The following is a 16,064-nucleotide window of genomic DNA, read 5'->3' on the forward strand; positions in this document are numbered from 1 at the left end:
GTTGCTGCCTGCACTGCTGCAGATTTCTCATTCAACCCTGTAGCCAGGGAATAATCTTCAAATTCAGCTCTGAAAGTTTCCCAATTGCTGCTGCAATCCCCACTGATTCTCATTTCCTCTGGGGGAGGTATGCAATTCATGGCAGTCATATTGTCTTTAAGTCTCTAAGCTCTCAAATATCAGAAAAAAAAAACGTTTTAGGCTGTAACTCACAAAGCTGTGCTGTATCTTAAAGCTGCTGTGCTCCAAGCAAGAGGCTCAGTCCTGATTTTAGTTACTTCTGACACCATGTTTCATGTATAGAAATAAAGACACTACAAGCTGTTAGTGTGAGGAATCATATTGCACTATAGAACTACATCCAGGTCAGAGGTAGGAACAGGAAAGAGGAAGTATAAGGCAATGCAATATTACCATAAACAAACAGAGTCACAGTATTTGCATAATAACTACATAACAGCGCCAACAGATTCCGCAGCGCTACCCATGGGTACAAGGATAACAGTACAGTGGAGAAACAATACGATAAGACACAAAATTTTACAGACAAATACAGGGGGAATTGAGGGCCCTGTTCCTGTGGGTACTTACAATTACTGATTTGGTTATATATCTTTAGATATGCATAGATATATCATCAAATTATTGGGAGGTGAACTATCTCCAGTTTAATAGGTGAATCATTCATATTTGATCAACTTTTCAGCTGTACTTTATTGGAAGGAAAAATAACGATTACTTTAATAATAACAATTTACATAGTTTTATTTAAAGGGACTCTCAAGTCAAAATAAACGTTTATGATTCAGAAAGAGCAGCAATTTTAAGACACTTTCCAATTGACTTCCATTATCAAATCTTTTTATAGTCACATTTTTTTGGGAACAAGATCCTACTGAGCATGTGCACAAGCTCACAGGGGTATATACTTATACTAGTCTATGATTGGCTGATGTCTATCACATGATACAGGGGGCCGGCAAATAGGAGAAAAAATAAATTTGTCTGAAATTTATTTACTCCTTATTTGAAATTCAGAGTAGGTGTTAAATTATTATATTTTTATTATGCACTTGTTAATTAAAGGGACACTGAACCCAAATTTTTTCTTTTGTGATTCAGAAAGAGCATGCAATTTTATTATCAATTTTTCTTCGGTCACTTGCTATCTTTATTTGAAAAAGAAGGCATCTAAGTTTCTTTTTTGGTTTAGGACTCTGGACAGCACTTTTTTATTGGTGGATGAATTTATCCACCAATCAGCAAGAATAACCCAGGTTATTCACCAAAAATGGTCCGGCATCTAAACTTACATTCTCTCATTTCAAATAAAGATACCAAGAGAATGAAGAAAAATGTGATAATAGGAGTAAATTAGAAAGTTGCTTAAAATTGCATGCTCTATCTGAATCACGAAAGAAACATTTTGTGTCCCTTTAAGTAATTCTACTGCATTGAGTGGTCCTTTAACACAATAACATTATGTTTTATGTTTAATGTTTGCCCCTCCCTGCTCACACTTAGGTCCTTGTTCAGATCTTTTCCATTTTAAACAATTTTCTACTCAGTGAGGTTTTTGAAACTTAGTATGGGTTGATTCTGTGTACATAGGTTTGAAGGGGAGCAATGGCATGAAAGGGACAGTAAAGTAAAAAATAAACCTCAATGATTCAGAAAGAACTGTCCATTTTTAACAATTTTCCAAATTACTTCTCTGATCTAATTTGCTTTGCTCTTTTGGTATCCATTGTTGAAAAGCATAAATAGGTAGGCTCAGAAGCAATGCACTACTGTGAGCTAGCTGCTTGTCACTGTCTCACCCAATGTGTTCAGCATTGCTCTCTCTAAACAAACAATACTAAAATAATGAAGCAAATTTGATAATAGAAGTAAATCTGAACATTGTATGTTTTATCTGAATCCCAAAAGATTTTTTTCATGATTATGTCCCTTTAAGTTCTATTTCTCAACTCTGTATTTTATTTTATAACATTTTGCTGTGAAGAAGGGGCATGTCATTTCTGCAGACACAAATTCAAATTTGACAACTACAAAACCAATAATGGGCTAGATTACAAGTGGAGCGCTAATTTGTCATGGGCACGCAATAAATAACCAGCTATTACAAGTGGCTGGTTATTGCTACCGTGAGCTCGCATTAGTAATTAGCGCTTATAAAATTAACAAGAGATCAGATCTCTGGTTAATTTTATAAATGTGTCATATATTTTATTAAAATATAAAGATAGCAGCATCTTTATTTTTTAATAAAACAACTGCAAAAAACAGCTTTTAGGGTTTTAAAGTTGGCGGGTGTGGGTTGTTAGAAAAAAAAAAACGGCACTGGAAAGTGCCATCACATTGCGGTCCATGGGAACTGTGTGTTGCCAGTAAATATATATATGTATATACACATATTAACAAATAAATATGTGTACATAATCATATACATTTACAATTTGCTGCCACCGCTGCACAACTTACCTGATGGCATGAGAACGAGGCTCCCATTGGAGCAAGTGTTCTTTTTAGGTTTTGTGCTGTCCTAGGCGCTCAAAACTCTTCTGCCCCCCCCCCCCCACAACATTGGTTGGTTAGGGTGTAATGTGACACTTTTTTCATGGCATTTCTAATGACATGTTCACCAGGGCTTGCAAAACACTTGCATACACTCAGGTGGGTTGAATTAGCACATGTGTACACAGTATAAATGTGAGCAGTAATAATATGTATATATACAGTATATATATATATGTATGTATGTGTGTGTATATATACAGCATATATAAATATGTATGTATACTTATATATATATATATATATATATATATATATATAATATAGATTGCTACTGCTAGTTAAATTACCTGCCGCTCCTAACAGAGATTAAAAAAGTGCTGCCCCCCAATCTGCCATCCTAGGCAAGTGCCTTGTTTGCCTAGGCCAAAATACGCCCCTGCTTGGAGCCATACTAGACAGTCTGATAGCATTTTGGTTCAGATAAACAATCCTTTGGCATTACCTCATGAGTAATTAGTAAAAAAACAAACAAAATAAAACCCAATCCTATAATCTTGAGCTAAAACACAAGTAGCATACTGGCGCCATTGAGAGTGGTCATGAGACAAACAATTTTATAACCTTGAGTGAAAATACAAAAAGTTAATTCACAGTGGCATTTAATTTCACTAGATTTCGTGCTCATTTTATTTGAAACTATTATATTTATTAATGTATATAATAATGAAAGATAACATTGAAATACATCTATTCATTAAGAAATTCAGTAAAGCATTTTCTCTTTCATTTGGAATAATTACCTTTATCGATAAACTCCCAAATAGCTAAACTATATAGCATTATAAACATGAATAAATTATGTGCCTGTAACAATAAAGTGAGTGCTTAGCAACATCTATAAACTATGTACAATTCTTAAAATCTACAAATTGCATATTATATTTTATGTGTTAATATCTCTCATTCTAGAAAACCTTTTCAATCCTGAAGCCTAATGGACTTCATGCTAGGGCTAATGCTCAGGGAATTTCAAGATTAGATGTACTAATTAACTGGCCAATGTGAGACGTCAGTCTAATACTGTATAAACAGCTGGTTACTTTAAAAAGCTAAATATCTGTTATTTGACTGTTAATTTAATTAATTAATTAATTTAAGTTAAAATCGTTATACAATTTATGTTCAAAAGAGTATTTGTTTTTTGAATACTTGTTTGATTTATAAAGACTTTATTTTATTTTGCCTGTATGAGGAATTTTAGACAGGGCTAGAATAAAAACTACTTTATCCATCTTCATGAGATCTGGTAAAAACATACATCTCACATTGGAATGTATTTCAGGCTTTATTCAGGTGTAGGTTGATAGATACAAAGCTTTAAATGTTTTTTTTTTTTGTTTCCACTGATATTACATTTGGTTTCATTACTTGATCAAATTAAAATAATTTTAAGCTTAATTTACAAATTGAGTTTTCACTGACTGTGGAAGTTATGCTGATGTTTAACTTCAGAGGTTCAAGTGCTCCTCAAACCAATTTGTATTTTTTAACTTTACCATTGTCATGGAACCAGGGGTACCAAGGATGCCTCCTTACCTGTTCACAGGTGGGTAAGGCAGAGGGCACCTCAGCAAGTTTCTCCTCAGCAGTGATTGTGCCTAGAGTTTCACTTGCGCCTGTTTGTGCGCGCTGGTGCGCCTTCTCGTGTGCGTGCATATGGCGTCACAGGTGCTTTCCATCTGCTAGGGGAATCTTTGTGAAACGCCTCTCTCTGCCTTCTCATTGGGTACTAGGTATCTGATGCTATCGTTGTCTTGAATACTGGGGGCGTTCCTGGGCCCTGTTAGGTTTACATTCCGGTCTGAGCCCTGGCTTTTTGCCGAGTTATTTTCCCAGTTTATCTGCATAACTAAGCGTTGTATTTTCTCTATTCCTATTCCCTTCCTCTGATTTTGGAATTCCTGGTTTTGACCCCTGGCCTGACTTCCGTTTACGATACTTGCTGCCTGGACCGACTTATATTACCCTGACTACGCATTTTGAATTGTCCTTGCCTGTACCTTGCCTTTGAATTGTGTGCTTCTTGCTATAGGGTTCTTCTCCCGCACTCAGGGTAACCCTGCTCCCTGACATAATAACTTAACCTATCATGGAACCCGCAAGAGCATTCGACACTATAGCATCCCTTTCCCAACAATTAGCTGTTATGACGCAAACACTTCAGGACTTACAAACCAGTCATGAGTCCCTGTTACAGCAAGTAAGAATTCAGGAACAACGCACTACTACTGCCCCTTCTGCAGTTCCACCTCCTAGGTATGAGGTCCTGGCGAGTGAACCAACTATTGCCTTACATGAAAAATTTGCTGGTGATCGCAAGACATACATTGCTTTAATCACTTCTTGTGAATTATTATATTCCCTGAAACCCCACACCTATGCCACCGAATATATTAAGGTGTGCACTACAATTTCGTTAGTCACAGGCCCTTCTCAAACATGGGCACATAAACTCTTGCACAGTGACCATCCAGATCTCAATACCTGGAAGTCATTTGTCACCGCTATGAATGTCCTCTATGATGATCCTCTACGCTCTGCTACTGCCCGAGGCACCTTATGATCTTTACGGCAGAGGAGACCAGTGGAGGATTACATTTCTGAGTTCAGGGAGGTGGCCTCTGATACCGCACTTAACAAAGTGGCTCTCATTGATCATTTTTGCATTGGTCTCTCTGATCAACTTAAAGACGAACTCCCCCAGATTGGGGTACCTACTAACCTAAAAGAATTGATTGTAGCAGTGACCTAATTGGATCGTCGCTTTCGTGAAAAGAGGCAGGAAAAACAGAATGCCATGCTACTATGGCCTAGACAATCAGATTACTATCCTCCCCCGATTCCTGTAATGCCCCCTGCTGCTGAGACTACTAATGTAGTAGAGCCTATGCAGATTGGGCTGGTTTGCGGACCCCTGTCTGCAGTAGAAAGAGCAAGAAGACGGAATCTCCACCTTTGTCTATATTGTGCCAAGCCTGGTCATATTTTAAAAGATTGTCCCATTAAACCTGTAATGGGTATTTTAGTAGCTCAAGCTACGTGTCTTAATTTACCCATTTACAGTTCTTCTTCTCACCTTGTCATTTCTGTTTTCCTGCAGCTGAATGAGAAAGTCATTGAACTTTCTGCTATCATAGATTCTGGTGCCAGCAGCTGCTTTTTTGATGTTAAAATAAATAGTCTCCCGGGGGGGCGGAGCCAAGCCACGCTGGGAGATGGCTGTGTAGAAGGAGAGCTCTTAAACCCTCAGGCATAACAACTAAAATAAAAGGCACAGAACGACTCAAATTAGACCCATAACGGAGGATATTACTTCTTAAAGTACCCCACAACCGAAAACAATCCCCAATATCCTGATTCTGGACATCTTATAGGGGACAGACGAAGAGAGCGCAACCGCGCCATTTCTACTCCCACTTGGCAGCGAGAAGGCCGTCAGTGACACATAAATATACTGAGCTCTTAACACCGGAGACCGGGTGGATTACAAGGATCATATCACCTACCGCTTGCACGCCCAAGTGCAAGTAAAGGATCGCCGACATCAAGCCCCCCGGCCTCGGGACATCGGGTGCCGCGATACAGAGTAAACCCGGTAAGCAAATAGTCCCCCTGCTTGCACACTTTTTTGCATGGCCACGGTGACCGAGGGATAAGTAGAGGCATTAATCCTGATTAGAGATCTGGGAACTTACATATCGCCAAGTGCTCGGGCCTTTTAACCCCACCTTGCTCCATATACTCTAAGCAGCGATACACCGCACAGATATCACTTGCCCACATCCAGCCCAGAGAGGTAGGCCCCGCTGCACTCATGCCTGCCACGCTACTCATAGAACTTTAAAGCCGCAATCAGAAGCCAGGACTGGCTTGGGACTAGATCTACCCACGAAAGGCCATAAAAGGTTTCAAAATGAGAAACTTAAGCTGAAGTACATCCTGCACAACACCGATAGTACTCCCACGCTAATTTTAGTGCACCCCTTCTCAACAAAATTTTCATAATATCACTATTTCTGCTAGCGGAGCATAGGATAATTTTATACCGCATCTTCCTTTTGCTCACTGCACCTCAGCAGCATCTGAAAGTTGTCATTGAGCAGGGCCCAGACTGCCACTAATTTGCCTCATTACTCTCACATCATACTGCTTTTCCTAGCAAAACTGCCAAAAGTGGGCCTGCACAACTAGTTCTCCTAAACCCCTATTCACTGATAGGGAGAAACCTAAGGGATGCCCTGTAAGAAGCAAAACAAGGCTACCACACATACCCCAGTGCGCACCTTAAACAAATACCTGAAACAAGTGGGTCTGAATACTACCCCCCCCATCTGACACAGAGGGAGCTACAAAGCCTGATAAAGGGGATACAACACAAGAAATAGAGATGCAGGCATCACAACAAATCACAAAAGAGGATTTGCGCCACCTTTCCTCAAAAGATGACATAAAAAATGCTGTTTTAGAAATGCGCACCCTCTTTAATGAACTTAAAAAGGACATTAACACTCTGGACACCAGAGTCACTCAGGTTGAAACCACCCAAGCTTCAACCCTGGCCACCACTCAGCTCATGGATACTGAAATCAAAGACCAAGCAGATGCACTGCAGCAACTATCTGACAAACTAGAAGATCTGGACAATAGAGGGCGCAGGAACAACCTGCGCATCAGGGTGGCCTCAGAATCTGTACACCCCCCTGCTATAGAAGGATACTTGCAGAGTTTGTTCCGCACCCTGAAAAACACCCCTTCCTCTCCAGACATAATGCTAGAACGCGCTCACAGAGCGCTTAGGGCGAAGCCACCCCCCAAAGCGCCCCCTAGAGACATTATTGTCCGTTTCCTAAACTACAAAGACAAGGAAGAAATCCTAAGGTGCGCCCGCACCAATCACCCGGTACAACATGCGGGTGAGGAGCTTCAGATATTCTCAGATCTATCTCCAACAACTTTACAGAAAAGGAGAGACTTAGGACACATAACATCTAACCTGAGAGCCCACAAGGTTCCCTACCGCTGGGGCTTCCCAGTCTCCATAGTGGCAACTCATAACAACAAGACAGCAATATACAAAGCAGGAGAAGATGTCCAATCATTCTACGAATGCTTAGCACTAGAAAATCTGCGTCACCCCCAAGAAGTAACCCCTGGATCCTCCAGTCGGGCCCTCTAACCTAAGTGTCTCCGGCTTATTATCAGCCATGGACTGATATCTGGACTAACCACCCAATTTGTTTAATTAAAATGTTACTCAACCCATAGTTTAAATATTGTTTAGAAAAGCTAATTGCTGAGTTTCAATTTTCGTTTGAAGTTTCCGGGACACTGGGTAAGCTCCTCTTTACACTTATGTTTTCATTGACATATGCCTCTGTATGATTTTTAGGATAAAAATAACTACATATCGGTATGGAGACATACCTGTAGTCAGTGAGTATCTGTCTAATGCTTTTTAACTCCATTACCCAGCCAGCCTATTCAAAATGTTATTCAACCTGTAGATTCAATGTTATATAACTTTCAAAAATACCAGTGTCATCTTATCTGTGGACCCCTTTTACACCACATCCCTTCCCCCCACCCTCCTTTACCCCTCTGACCCAACCCTCTCTACCCTAACTCACCTCCCTCCAATCATACATCATTGTTCTGTGCCAAATTTACGTCAACTCTTGAACATGTGGCAAATCAGCCACCAAGAGTTTCTACATACTTTAATTATTGTTATTGCCTGGGGATTACAACCCCAATTTCCTTTGTTTGTTACTTGTTATTTAGAAGGTTACTAAATTTATGTAGACAACCATTTACGGTCCTTCAGTGTTCTGTTTGTTCGCTACAAGACACTTTCTTCATTTACTTTATATCTCTAATCTATAACTCCTACTTTATTCTATCCCCCTGTCCACTTTCCCCCTTCAAAACTTTCCCCCCTCCCTCCCCTTTTTTTTTTTTTTTTTTTTTTTTTTCAGAATGAACCACCAACATAGCAAGTTCGGATCGCATGGCCTCACATTAACCTCAATTAATGCCAAAGGTTTGAACAACCCAGGTAAGCGGTCTATAGCTTTCAGAGCCCTAAAAAATTTGCATAGCCACATACTCTTTTTTCAAGAGACACACTTCCGCAGAGGCAGGGAACCCAAGTGGTTTAATGCCCAATACCCCACTGCCCTGTTCGCGTCAGGCCTCTCTAAAAAGGGAGGAGTAGGGATCTTGATACACCACTCAGTCCCGCTAAAAATTGCACATGTAGAAAAGGACACAGAGGGTAGATTCCTGCTGATAACGGGAACATTATATGACCATCCGATCACCCTTATTACTCTCTACAGCCCGAACACAGAACAGCATCTATTCCTACAAAAGGTTTCGAGGCTCATCTTAGACTTCGCGAAAGGAACAGTGTTCCTCTCAGGTGATCTTAACATATCCATGGAAACGTCATTAGACACATCCAATGGATTAGACAGTACCCCTACCAAAATTCTCAAATCAGTTAAATCCACTATCTCAAGTCTTGCTCTACACGACATATGGAGAACATTGCATCCATCAACTAGAGACTACACATATTATTCTCCCCCACATAACAAATACTCTAGAATAGATTATTTTCTTACGGACTCCATCGGACTTGACATGGTAACATCTTGCACTATAGGCCCGATTACTTGGTCAGACCACGCCCCAATCACATGCGAAGTTCAATGGCCCGATCTCCCACCCACGACATATATATGGAGACTAGACGATACACTACTAGACAACCCTGTAATAAGCTCTGAAATCCAAAAATCTCTTACAGACTATCTACAACATAACAATCCCTCACAGACCTCAATAATAAACTTCTGGGAGACTCATAAGTGTGTTATCCGGGGAGAATTTCTCAAACACAGAGCGCGCCTTAATAGACAGTATAGATTAAAACATACCCAACTTTTGAACACGGTTACACAACTTGAAGCTGCACATAAAAAAGCCCCGTGGGACAGGGAGGCTAAACTTAGATTGGAAAACACTAGGAGGGAGCTCCAGACCCACCTAAGAGAGTCCTGCCAGCGCAAATTCTTAGCAATAAAACAACAATACTATGAGGGAGGCAATAAACCGGGGAAACTGCTAGCCAGAGCGACCCGTAGAAAACAACTCAAAACATATATCCACAGTCTCCAGAACCCTGATGGCACAACACTGAAAAGTAGTAAACAAATTGCAAATTCTTTCAACACGTACTATAAAGCATTATATAATATACCGCACAAGCTTGACCAAGGGGAACATGCAGTCCCAACAGACACTAAAATTCAGCTCATAGATCAATACCTATCAGACCTTGAACTGCCAAGACTAGATCCCGACCAGAAGAACTGCCTAGACGAGCCCATCACTGCCTTATAACTTTCTAAAGCCCTTAAAGATTTCCCCACCGGGAAATGCCCGGGCCCAGACGGCTACTCGCTAAAATACTACAAAACTTACAGCAAAACACTAAGCCCACTGCTACTCCAATTGTTCAACAACCTGATAACAGAGCCCACTTTAGCTGACACAATGCTCGAAGCACATATCTCACTTATACCCAAACCCGGCAAGCCCCCTACCTCCCCTGCGAATTTTAGACCCATATCCTTGCTGAACATGGACATCAAAATCCTAGCAAAAATCCTAGCGAACCGCCTCAATAAGTATATCCCCTCTCTTGTCTCTTCTGACCAAGTGGGCTTTGTACCCGGTAGAGAGGCAAGAGATAACACTTCCAAAGTCCTCCAAATTATTAACTTTGCCCAAATTGAAAAGGTACCATTGGCCCTCCTGGCGACTGACGCAGAGAAGGCTTTCGACCGGGTCGATTGGCTCTTCCTGCGCCGAGTCATGTCAGCAATGAATATCGGTTCAGCTTTCACAAACATGGCATTTGCATTATATTCTGCCCCGAACGCACGTATTAGAGTGAACGGTATTCTGTCGGATAGATTTGACATCTCCAACGGAACCCGACAGGGATGCCCCTTATCCCCCTTATTATTCGCCCTTTTAATAGAAGCGCTCGCTCAAAAAGTTAGACATAATGCAAACATAAAGGGAATACAAATTGGAAATGAAGAACACAAACAGGCCCTCTACGCCGACGATGTCCTTTACACACTAACAAACATTGAAACATCTGTCCCTGAACTTCTGAAAGAGATTAATGAGTATGGCAAACTGTCTAATTTTCACCTAAACTTAACTAAATCAGAGCTTCTTAACATAAACGCCCCTACTGAACACATAGACTTCCTATCCAATAACTATAAGATGACACTAACACCCACCAAATTGAAATATCTTGGTATATACCTATCTGCAAACCCCTCTGACATTTTTAAAAACAACTATTTGTCCCTACGTAAAGAGATAGTCAATGACCTGTCTTCATGGAGTAATAAATCACTCTCATGGTTAGGGAAGATAGGCCTCATCAAAATGAATATTCTACCACGAATATTGTATGTAATGCAAACAGTCCCGATTCGCTTACCGAACGACTTCCTACCCCAACTCCAAAGCACCTTAGAACAGTTTATATGGAAGGGTACGAGACCGAGAATACCCAGACGGACATTGTATCTTCCTAGAGATAAGGGAGGACTAGGCTTCCCAGACCTAGCTTCTTATAGGAGGGCCATTTTTCTACAAAGACTGACTGAGTGGTCACAGAACTCCATGCAAAAAAAATGGGTCGGAATAGACGGACAAATACTACAACTAAATAATGTAGGAGCCCTGGCGTGGATACCTACGAATAAACGTCCCAAGATAATACAAAAATACCATATAATACATGAAACACTAACTGTGTGGGACAAATTGATAGCCACCAGCACACACATATCGTCCCCTGTCTCTCCAATGCTCCCCATAATAGAAAACCCAGAGTTACCATACTATGAAGTCAGTAGACGCACAAACTCCCCCTATAGATTAAGAGCAGGAATCTTACATTACGCACAAGAGGGGGGCAGACTACTATCACAACTAAAACTACAGGACCAGTCTGGTTCAGTCTTCTCTTCCTGGCTAAGATACCACCAGCTTTCTCACTTCCTACTCACCCACAAACAAAAACATAATTTTCTCAGAACCCTGACGCCTTTCGAGTCCTTGTGCACTGAAATCACTCCTCCTAGAAGACTGATCTCAAAGATATACAAACTCTTACTCATACCACCAGACACCCAGCTACCTACATACACTAGGACATGGAATAGAGAACTTAGAAGCGAGGTTGGGGAGGACGATTGGCTTAAAGCCTTTGCTTTGACCAAGGGGTCATCGGTATCAGCCACTGTACAGGAAATACACCTTAAACTATTAACCAGATGGTATTATACCCCTGCAAAACTTCATCAGCTCTTCCCCGCGGTTAGTGCCACATGTTGGAGGGGGTGTGGAGAACAGGGCTCCATTGTTCACATATGGTGGTCCTGTCCCAATCTTTCCAGATTTTGGGAGGCAGTTATGAAGGAAATATCAGAAAAACTGAATATAACCATTCCCAACACCCCCGAGACCCTGCTATTCTTACACCTCCCCAACATCAAAACTACACATAGCCGAGCTCTCCTTTTACTTATGCTTACCGGTGCGAAAAGGATTATTCCTAGAATGTGGAAGTCAAAAGATATACCTACTCTAACTGACTGGCGGGCCGCCGTCAATGACCTTTTGATTATGGAAAAACTGCACTACTTCAGGTGCAACCAAATGGAGATATATGAACTAATGCTAGCTGCCTGGTCTCCTTCCCTTAGCGTAAAATCTAAAGGGGTTTACCTCCTTGTTCGAGAACAAAGCTCAGACCCTTGCCATTCTTTGAACAAATTTTTTTTTTTTTTTTTTTTTTTTCTCTCTCTCTCCCTTCTCCCTCTTCCTCTTCCTCTTCCCAATTACTCATAACTTTTCTCTCTTTTACCTTTCCTAAGTGTGTCTCGATAGATCGAGACGGTATAACATGTATTACCATATAGCACATACAGAATTGTTCAACTAACAGTTATAAAAATGTCAAGCTTTTCATCTTTGTACTCAGGTTTTTGTAATGTGGCTTTGCGCTTTGCGCTCCCACAAACTGCTCCCTTTGTATTTTTATTCTATGTACAATGTCTTTATTCATTTTCAAATAAATCTTTTTTTAAAAAAAAAAAAAAAAAAATAAAAAAAAAAAAAAAAAAATAGTCTCCCAATTACGCATTCCTATTCGACAGAAGAAACAATCTTCACTACTTCATATGGTGGATGGCAGTACCTTAAAAACTGGTCCAGTTACCCAAGAATCATACCCAATAGTTCTCTGTATTGGAAACCGACATCAGGAGATTGTTGTCAGGGATATTGTTCCATCACCTTTATTTCCTGTCATCTTGGGTATTACATGGCTACGCAAACATAACCCACAGATTAACTGGAGTACCGGACAACTATCCTTTAAGTCCGTTAGGTCTATCAGAAGCTTACAGGGAATCCGGTTTTACGTTATAGGGATGATAACTGAAGGCATAAATTTGGGGGTCTTTAGAGACACCGATTTTGATACTTTGGTCCCTAAGAATCCTCTTGTACCAATCTTTTACCATGTACCCAAGGTTCACAAAGACCTCACCAACCCTCCGGGTAGACCTATTGTCTCCGGAGTAGGATCTTTGTTTGAGCCATTGGGGGCATGGTTAGATAGCATTCGTCAATCGCTAGCTGTTAAACAGTTATCTTATCTTAAAGATAGTTCACATCTTATACACACTTTACATACTGTGGTTTGGGAACCAGATTACACTTGGTTAGTAATAGACATCACCTCACTGTATACTTCTATACCTCTACATCTTGGAATTGAAGCTGTAGAATTTTTCCTAGAAAGGGAATTAAGTTTGGAACATGACACCAAAAATACATAGGTGATGTACTTAGGTTCTTGTTGTCACATAATTATTTTATGTTTGAAGGGATCTTTTACAGACAGATTTGTGGGACAGCCATGGGGGCAAAGTTTGCCCCGGCGTTCGCAAACTTATATGTCTCCTGGTGGGAGTTGACTTATATTTATAGTGTATTAAATCCATGGTTAGAAGACATATTGCTGTTTGTGAGATATATAGACGATCTCTTGATCATTCTAAAAAAACCTGTGGATGAAGATTTGTTTAACAAATTAATTGGCTTTTTAGACAATAACTTCATGAATCTTAAATTCACTGGATTATTTGATTCATTTGAAGTGAATTATCTTGATTTTACTTTACAGATTAATGGTGAGAAAATTGTCACTAAAACTTATCGTAAGCCAATTGCAGGCAATACGATTTTGCATGCTACCTCACAGCATCCCAGTCACCTCAGTAAAGCTGTCCCAAGAGGACAGTTTATAAGGCTAAAAAGAAACACTCAGTCACCAGATATCTATGAAACTCAATCAATAGATCTTAAAAATAGACTTATAGCCAGAGGATATAACGAACATTTGCTAGAGAAATGTAGAAAAGATATTAAATCATATGATTCTTCTTACCAAAAAATCAGAGACAGCACCTTTAATGAAGCTGTTGTCTTTACCACAGAATACACTAGTCAATACACTAAAATATCTAAGATTCTTCAGAAACATCTCCACATACTTGAAGGAGATCCCATAATTAAAAACTGTAAATTTGTCCCAAAAAAACCCAAAAACTTTAGCCAGAAGCCTTTCTCCTAGTAATATTAAAAGAGCACATTTAACAGGCTCTAGGTGGCTTAGTAAGCAAGGGAACTTCAAATGTCTTAGCAAAAATTGTAATATGTGTGCCTGTATTGGCTTTGGTGATCATTTTACAAGTAATATCACTCAACAAAGGTATAATATTAATTTTTATGCCAATTGTGGCACTACCTTTGCTGTTTATTTACTTATATGTAATTTGTGCCAGCTCCAATATGTTGGCCAAACCTCTAGGGAGGTCAGAAAAAGGTTTGAACATCTTAGGGATACTAAAAATTATGTGAAGGCGTCAACCATTGCTAGCCATTTTAATGGTGAACATTTTATTAATACAGCTAATCTCTTTATCCGTATTATAGATGTTGCCATTGTACCCCCCAGAGGTGGAAATAGATACAATATATTACAAAGAAAAGAAATCTATTGGATTATTCAATTAAAGACAAGAAGTCCATTTGGAATGAATTGAGAATGTGACATCAATTTTTTTATTGATGTCTAAATTCTACCTTAACAATATCATTCTTCTTAACTTGCATATTTAACTTTTGTTATCACCATCTATTAGCATCATATATATTAAGTCAATATACCTTTAAGAGAATATTATAGAGCCATTATTTTCAGCATCCTTTATTTATGTCTATCTTGTATTTGCCGTATTGTAATGAGTTCTGTGTAATTTTATATTTATGTGGAAAATCTTCCTTATAGGTATGTTTAAATTCTCTAAATACGGTCTTAATGTTCATTTTGAAACATTTAGCATTTTTGACATGTCAATGCTTTGTTATCATTTATATATGTATTTCAGTACATTTAGAAACTTAAGGTTTACATTTAATGAGTACATAGTTCTGCTTGCTTATACATGTGTACTGCCTGTTTAAGTATTAAGTATTAATTAATACCCTTGTGTCTTGTTTTTAAACCACAACATGGTCACTATAGGGTTAATTTTCATTTGTTAGGGCATATAAATAGCACTTAGTTTAAGACATGTATTATGTCTATGAGTAAGCGCCTGTAGGGGGCGCGAAACGCGTCAGACACAAGCTATTGTCCACACCTTTGCCTGACTGTGAGTACCATTGATGGATTGCTCCGTTTGTATTGGATTGGTATTTACTGTGTTTATTTCAATAAACTGTGGATTTTACTTGCAAACGAAACTTTGTGTGCAGTGCCTGCTATTCTTCTTAACCTCATATCCTTTAAGTCCCTTCATTTTTTATTTGATTGTCTACTTCCTAATTTCAAACCAACTACCCTTTTGGTTATGACTACTGAGACGTCTCTACCCCTTAAGTACCACGATTTCTCTGACATTTTCAAGAAGAAAGGAGCCTGATGTTTTAACACCCCACAGGGTATATGACTGCCCAATCGATCTCCTCCCGGGGGCCCCACTTCCTCGTTGTTGACTTTATAACCTCTCCGAGCCTAAGGTATTAAAAGAATATATTGAGGAACATCTAGCCAAGGGGTTCATATGCCCTTCTATGTCACCCGTGGGTGCTGGCATTTTTTTTGTGGGGGAAAAAGATGGTGGTCTTCGTCCTTGTGTGGATTATCGTGCCCTCAACGACATCACAATTAAAAACCGCTACCGAGCTACTGGACCAAGTGAAAGATGCCCAGTATTTCACCAAGATTGATCTCTCATCCGTGTCAAGAAAGGGCATGAATGGAAGACGGCATTCCGTTCCAGATATGGGCACTTTGGAGTATCTCGTAATGC

The sequence above is a fragment of the Bombina bombina genome, chromosome 5 (genome assembly GCF_027579735.1).
Source record: "Bombina bombina isolate aBomBom1 chromosome 5, aBomBom1.pri, whole genome shotgun sequence".
Taxonomy (NCBI): domain Eukaryota; kingdom Metazoa; phylum Chordata; class Amphibia; order Anura; family Bombinatoridae; genus Bombina; species Bombina bombina.